Here is an 8485-nt window from a genome sequence, read left to right as displayed (position 1 = left end):
TCCAAATGAATATAATGCCTTCCACTGGGACCTAATTAAAGAATTAAGAAAGACTGTGACTACATATGGACTACATGCACCATTTACTCAGTCATTGTTAGAAAATGTTATGACTGGTCAATTGTTGGTGCCGTACGATTGCCGTCAGGTAGCCGCGATGATTTTAATGCCAACACAAAAATTACTCTGGGAGCAAAAATGGAAAGAAGGGTGCGAATTAGCCACCCTGGGTAACATAGAATGGCAGCCTGGCGACCCCCTCCGGGGAGCCGGGACCCCACAGTTGATAGGGACTGAGCCGTTACTTGATCCGAGATTGCAGGCTAGGCTCGACGGTGCCATCCTGCGGCAGTCCGCGTCTCTGGCCCTCCAGGCTATGTTGAAGTTGCCTGAAGTTGGAAAAGTCGAGCCGTCATTTACCAGCATCAGGCAACAAGTTACCGAGCCTTATATGCAATTCATTGATAGATTGCGAGACGCTTTGGACAAACAAATTGACAACCGTGAGGCCAAAGAGGCCCTTATACTAAAACTGGCAGTGGAAAATGCAAACACAGACTGTAAGAAAATTCTCCAAGCCCTGCCTGCTATTACTACATTAGTATAAATGATAGAGGCTTGCAATCGAGTTGGATCCATAGAACATCCCACTGCCGCTTTGGCCGGAGCTTTTGCTGCTGCGCTTAAAACCGGGGGTAAACGGTGTTTTCGCTGTCAAGCCACAGGGCATTTTGCCACTGAATGCCCACAGCGAGGAGCCCGGGGGGGGGGGGGGGGGGGGGGGGGGAACGCGGTAACCCTGCTCCTCCCACTGTTTGCCCACGGTGCGGCAAGGGATGGCACTGGGCTAGCCAGTGCCGTTCGAAGCATAATGCAGAGGGACAACCTTTACAACCGTGGCAGGGAAACGGGAAGCGGAGCGCGGGGTGGGGCCACGCGACAATACTAGTGCCCCGGCCCTCCATCGTGGGCGGGCCGTCCTCACGGAAGTCACCGTCCCGGGCGATGATGACTACCGGACCGCAACCGCAGCCGCCCACTGCTCCAGCGATCCCACCGACTACGTCACCGTGGATTCCCTCACAGCCAAAACCCGAGGAAGCACCGGATTGGATGTCTCCACAGTAACGAGCTGCACCCTTTGGGACACTCGGGTCCGCAAAATACCTCTAAATGTACAGGGACCAATAGGGAAGGGATGCAGCGCCCTCTTGCTCGGACGGTCTAGCACCACACTAACGGGTCTTTTTGTACTGCGTGAAGTCACTGACGGAGTAATCAATGCGGATTATGAAGGAATAATACAAGCAACGGCATGGACTCCCTCTCCTCCGATGCTCATACCCACGGGGACTAGAATTGCACAGTTAATACTATTTAAACAGCAGAGACCACAAGCAGAGACACGCGACCGACACTACGCGGGGTTTGGATCGGCGGGATCCCCATCAGTTTTTGGGCCTCGGCCATTACCCTCAAGAGACCTACACTGACCCTAACACTTCATCACCCAAAGGCCGACCCCTCGAGCGCACAAATAACTGTATTAATGGATACCGGGGCAGATGCTACAGTAATTGCTCTTCACGATTGGCCCAAAGGTTGACTGTTAGATTCCACCACAAAAGGCCTTGTGGGAGTCGGTAGTGTCTCCAGTACTTTTCAGAGCCGGTATATGCTTACCATTAAGACTCATGAAGGCTCGCTGTATAACGTCCGGCCATATGCTGCCCTCATACCTGTCAGTCTCCTGGGGAGGGATGTGATGGGGCAGGGCGAGTTCACTCTGAGCTTTCCAGAAAATTTTCGATAGCGGTCATTGACGAACGACTGCACATGAGACTCACCTGGAGGACTGATAATCCTGTGTGGGTGAATCAATGGCCGCTCCCTGCGGAAAAGGTCGTTGCTCTCCAAGAACTTGTCCAAGAACAGTTCCAGTTGGGACACATTACCCCCACAACCAGCCCCTGGAATTCACCCGTGTTTCTCATTAAAAAGAAAAGCGGAAAATGGCGATTATTTCAGGATTTACGTCAAATAAACAATGCAATGGAAGACATGGGAGCTCCCCAGGAGATTACCTTCTCCTGCTATGATCCCTCGAAATTGGAATATAGTGATTATCGATTTAAAGGACTGCTTCTTTACTATTCCAGTTCACCCTGCTGATGCTCCTCGATTCGCGTTCTCGGTCCCAAAAATCAATAAGACCGAACCAATGGATAGGTATCATTGGACTGTGCTGCCCCAAGGGATGAAAAACTCCCCAACAATTTGCCAAACATACGTAGTAGAAGCACTACGCCCCATACGCAAACGATTCCCGCACGTATACATCTATCATTATATGGACGACATATTGCTCTCCAGCCCGACAGACAACTTAACGCAAGAAGTACTGCCTGTTCTACGGCAGGAGTTCCAGACATGGGGATTACAAATCGCGCCGGAGAAAATTCAGATCGAGGCGCCTTGGAAATATTTAGGCTGGAAGATACTGCAGCAAAGTATTCAACCCCAAAATGTAGCCATTACAACAGAAATTTGCACGCTCCGTGATGTCCAGAAGCTTATAGGCAATATAAATTGGATAAGAACGCAATGCGGAATTGACAACCATACACTAGCACCCCTGTTCGAGTTGTTAAAAGGGGACACTGATATTAATGCGCCCCGCTGGCTGACTAATGAAGCCAGGGCGGTGCTACACCTTATAGAGGAGAAGATCTCTGCCCAACAATGCCAGCGGCGAGCAGAAAATTTACCCATTCAGCTCTACATATGCAACCAGAATCCACAACCTTTAGCTATTATTGCGCAATGGGACTCCAATGCAACAGACCCGTTGCTGCTATTAGAATGGGTGTTTCTACCCCACCAACCGACAAAGACACTTGCCACCCGCATTGAAATGTTTTCAGATTTGATTAGGAAGGGAAGAGAACGAATTATAGAAATGGCCGGAGAAGAGCCAAAATCCATTATCATTCCGATAGTTAAAGACTACCTCGATTGGTGCCTCCAGAATAGCTTAGAGCTACAATCAGCCCTTTCGGGTTTCAGTGGTCAACTTGATATACATCTCCCATCTCATAAAATGCTTACTTTTCATAAGAATGTACACGTTGAGGACAAACCGCTATATCGATGGCACCCAGTCCAAGGACAAACAGTATTTACAGACGGGTCAGGGAGAACGGGAAAAGCTGTAGTCACGTGGGAACAAGGAGGCCACTGGCAACATGTCATAGAAACAATACAGGGCTCCCCTCAGATAGTAGAATTACATGCGGTAGTAATGGCGTTCAAGCAATGGGACCAGGCTCCACTAAATATTGTCTCTGATTCACATTATGCAGTAGGAGTAGCACAACGAATTGAAAGATCTCAGATCAAACACATCCAGAACGAGGAACTATTCTTAAAATTTAAAGAGTTGTTATTTCTCGTAGAGCACCGTACCCACCCTTATTGTGTGATCCACATTAGAAGTCATACGACACTCCCAGGATTCTTTGCAGAACGAAATGCCCGGGCCGATCAATTGACTAACATTGCATTGCAAGTCCCAGTGCCAAATACATTCTCCCAGGCTCGTTTATCACATCAGTTCTTCCACCAGGCAGCAAAGGCATTGTCCAAACAGTTTGCCATCCCCATAGGAGACGCTTAGCTCATAGTACAGACCTGCCCAGATTGTCAACAACGACCAGGCCCACCGACTACAGTTAATCCTAGGGGCCTCTCTTCAGATTTGGCAAACTGATGCTACTCACATTCCCGAGTTCGGGAGGCTAAAATGCGTTCACGTGTCCATAGATTCTTTTTCGCACGTGCTCTGGGCCTCTGTGATGACGGGCGAAACAAGCCATCACGCACAGGCGCATTTCCGTGCGGCCTTTGCCGCCCTCGGAATCCCTAAAGAAATAAAAACTGATAATGGCCCAGCTTATGCAAGCCGCTCCACGCAGGTTTTTTTCCATACCTGGGGCATCACTCACAAGACAGGCATCCCACACTCATCCACAGGACAAGCAATAGTAGAATGTGTTCACCGCACATTAAAGGACTTATTGGCAAAACAGTAAAAGGGGGAGACACAGGAGACCCCGCAGAATAGATTGAGCAAAGTGGTATATGTCATGAATCATTTGACACTACCTTTTCAATACGAAGAAATACCACCTATAATTAAGCATTTTAAATCAATGGAATCAGGACTAACGTCCGTTCCAACAGGAAAAGCGATGGTTATGATGAGAAATCTGGATACTGGGGGGTGGGAAGGACCATATCCCTTAATAACCTGGGGGCGAGGGTACGCTTGTGTTTCCACAGGGCAAGGACCACGATGGGTGCCGGCTCGTGGCGTGCGACCATGGTTGGGACCATCATCCTCGTCCACCTCTGCAGCTTTGGCGCCTCCTGGGTCTCAGTCCAGCCCAGACGAAACATCTGGGTCACCCTCGCCAACATGGCCGGACAAAACCATATGTGTCTGTCTATGGCCAGCGCGGGAAATGTGTTCACGACCTGCCTAGTCGGGATTCTGCTAGAAGATAAGGATCTGAAAAATTTGGTTAGCAGCACATCGACAGGGCCACACCTTGTGGGGGGGTGGAGCCTCTCAGATACAGGAAATGCCTCCAGAGAGGCAATGAACAACTGGGATGGTTGGGTGGTCCAATTACTGATAGCCCCGTAGGAGCCACAGGGATTAGATATCCTGGGATGTGAAACAGCAACAGCATGGGTAAGGTTCAATTGCTCGGATAAAAAAACAAGTCATGAAACAAATGGTCAATGCCACACTTGCTCCTTATTGCAATCTCTTTGCTGTAATTATACAAAACTATAATAGCATCCTTCCTTGCACCAGGAGCCGCTCTGCTCGGCTGTGGTATCGACTGTGGAACGGATGCCCCTAGGTGCGCCCCGAGCATTTTTCCTCGGAGGGGTCTCCACTCTCAGCCGCTCACCGCGGGAGTAGACAAGGACCTCCTGAAGCCGCGGACAAATTATTTTAAGTGCTCTTTTCTTGTCTTATGAATGAGAAGTGCAAGAGGCCTCTTTGCATGATTGTGTGATTGTGCTGTGTGAGTGAGACGAAGCGTCGCTGCGAAGCAACATCCCTAGTGCTTAGTGGCTTGTTGACTGATGTAGATTCTAGTAGGCACGCTACTTTACAATCGTAATTCTGCTTGTGATTCTCACCCTGTTGCTTATTGTACCGTGCTTATTGCAATCTTTGCAATGATTGATAGAAAAATCTATAGAAAGCGTTTGGTTGATTGAAAATAAAAAAGGGGGAATTGTGGGAAAGGAATTTGCAGGTGGCTTCGCGCTGTTTCACACATCCCTGAATTAGAGGTAATGAGGAAACAAGTGGTAGAACCAAAAACGTGAGCAAGGTCGAGATAAAGTAAATTGGCTACAGTGTTAAAGATGAGCTTTGGGCAGTGGCCAATTGCTGGCTGGCTCGAGGCTCGTCTGAGGGTCTCTAACCAATTGTATGACAGATTCGGGCTCGCAGACAGCACGTGGGGCTACGGGGAAAGTATATGTAGTAGTGAAAAGGGGCAATAAACTTCTCCTGTTCAAGAGCCATCAGGAGTCCGTGTCTTTCATCCCTTCAGTGAGGCAGTGGAAGAGGTTGCCCAGAGAGGTTGTGGATGCCCCATCCCTGAAGGTCTTCAAGACTAGGTTAGATGAGGCCCTGAGCAACCTGATCTAGTGGGTGGCATCCCTGCCTGTGGTTGACTGAGAGGCACGGACTCCGATGTTCAGGATTAAAATCCAAGTTTATTAGGCAAGTGTGCGTCTAACAGACCCTAGGAACAGAGGCCGGTTTTGCTTGCAGCAGGTTTCCCAGTGCTCCCTCTTCTCCAGTGCTACTTCCTTATCTTGTACATAACTTCTCTTTACTCTTCCCACAGCTTTCGTCCCATTAGCTCAAAAACAGTTAACCCTTCATATGCTTCAGTCCCCACACCTAACTTATTACTTCCTTGCTGTAGAATCTATCTTCTCAATGAAAGCTTGAAGTTAGCATTCAATGTTATTGCCTCCTCGAACAACTAAGAGCAACAAGTCCCCAAAATCTGAGCAAGCCCTCTCTGAAGCACTGAGGAATGCTGGGAAGAAATCTTCCCAGCTGTGCTTCATCAGCTTCAACAGGCACCACCTGCTTGCTTTTGTCACCAACCCCACACCTGCCTATGGCAGGGGGGTTGGAACTAGATGATTCTTGAGGTCCCTTCCAACCTGAACCATTCTATGATTCAGAAAGAGTGGTTAGGCATTGGAATGGGTTGCCCAGTGAGGTGGTGGAGTCACCATCCCTGGGGGTGTTTAAGGAAAGGTTGGACGTGGTGCTTAGGGACATAGTTTAGTGGGTGACATTGGTGGTAGGGGGATGTTTGTACCAGATGATCTTGGAGGTCTTTTCCAACCTTAATGATTCTATGGTTCCATGAGAGCAGCTCTGCAAAGAAGGACTTGGGGATGTTGGTTGATGCAAAATTTTATATGAGCCAGAAATGTGTGCTTGCAGCCCAGAAAGCTAGTTCTATCCTGGGATGCATCAAAAGAAGCATGTCCAGTAGGTCGAGGGAGGTAATTCTCCCCTTTTACTCCAGCCTTGTGAGACCCCACCTGAAGTACAGCATCCAGCTCTGGATCCCCAAGCACGAGAGAAACCTGGTACTATTAGGACATATACAGAGGAGGGCCATAAAAATGATCAGAGGGCTGGAACACCTCTCCTATGAAGAGAGGCTGAGCGATCTGGGGTTGTTTAGCCTAGAGGAGACCTTATTGTGCACTTCCAATATTTAAATGGGGCTTACAAGAAAGATGGGGAGGGGCTTTTTACCAGGGTGTGTAGTGATAGGACAAGGGACAATGGTTTTAAACTAAAAGAGAGTAGATTTAGATTAGATATAAGGGAGAAATCCTTTACTATGAGGCCCTCTGGACTTTACTTCCAGAATCCTCACAGAGGCCACACCTGCAGCCCCCTGCTACCAAAACCTTGCCACGTAAACTCAATACACCTTGGTGGCCTGATATGTCACGGGCCCACTGAACTAAAAATAAGTCAGCCTCACATTGCCAGTTCAGAGCCACCAGAGCCACTTCAATTCTCACAGCCCAATCCATCTGCTGGTTGTTTTGATGTTCTTCAGTTCCCCGACTTTGGGGTATGTGAGCATCTACATGATGTACATTTACAACCAGGTTTTCTACCCTGGCATTAATATCTTGCCACAATGATGAGATATGCAATCTTTTTGCATATCTCACTGATCACTCGAGGATAGGGTTCGAGTGGTTACTGCCTTGTTTATGATTTCTGTCTTTTCCTCCTCCTGTTCTTGTGATGGTCCTGTTTCAGAGTAGCCTGTCTCATCCACTTCCTCCTTCCCCTTCTGAGTAGAAGTTTCTTCCCTTACTAGATGAGCTGACTTTCAAGTCCATTGCTTCTTGTGTATAAGGGCAAGTGATACTGGCATGGGTTGTTTCTCTGGTTCAGCTGCAGTGCCTGTTGTGGTGGTTGATGTGGCCAAAGTGCCTGTTGTTTTGTCATCAGAACCTGAGACCTTCTTTTCCCTTGGGAGTGCTGAATGGTGTTGAATAGGGCTTGGTAGACATTGGCCTGGTCTCAGCACATTGCAGTGATTTTTGTCTCTTTGGAATTGTCAGGGTGATGGCATACTTTATCCAAATATTTTACTAGTTTTTCAGGATTCTGCACTGTTTCCTAGGTACCTGCCCATACTATCCCACACACCCTGCCACTCATAACTATCCTGCCTCAGGGCATATCTCTGGGTGGTGTTCTTAAATAGCTGTTAAACTTTAAACAAAACCTGAAACCCATTCAGGAGACATAGCAATAGGAACATGATGGTTTGAATATCCCAAGGATATTGAAAATTCTCGGGAGCTATTGCAAGTAGCCTGGAGGAGAAAGGGAAGGTGAAGGAGAAAGGGAGGGTGAAGAAGCAGGGGAAGGTGTACTTTCTTGTCTCCCCCACAGACTGGGTCTCAGAGGAGAAAAGGTAAAGAGTGTATTTATTATTAGTTTCTAGAGATAGGTCCTAAAGTACAGAAATGACAGAAAAGCTGCGTACAAATACCAGCTTAGTATCATGACCAGTAATTTTATCATATCATAAGCCAGTGTGACACAGTACAGCAAAATCATAACCTTAAACCAGCCCCCAGAGATGATAAACAGCACAACAGGGAGCATAAATAACAAGTAAGGTGTTACAGAACACAGCTCAGAGAACAAGCTGTATTGGGTTTATGTAGCAAGAGTTTGGTAGCAGGGGGGCTGCAGGGGTGGCCTCTGTGAGAAGAGTCCAGAAGCCACCCCAAGTTAGATAAGAGCCAGTTTCAGCCGGTTCCAAAAGGGACCGGCTGCTGGTCAGAGCCGAGCCAATAAGAGATGTTGGTTGCATCTCTGTGAAAGCAT

Source organism: Anser cygnoides, unplaced genomic scaffold, assembly GCF_040182565.1.
Source record: "Anser cygnoides isolate HZ-2024a breed goose unplaced genomic scaffold, Taihu_goose_T2T_genome scaffold_46_1, whole genome shotgun sequence".
In the NCBI taxonomy this organism is placed as follows: domain Eukaryota; kingdom Metazoa; phylum Chordata; class Aves; order Anseriformes; family Anatidae; genus Anser; species Anser cygnoides.
Note: the sequence above shows the minus strand (reverse complement) of the source record.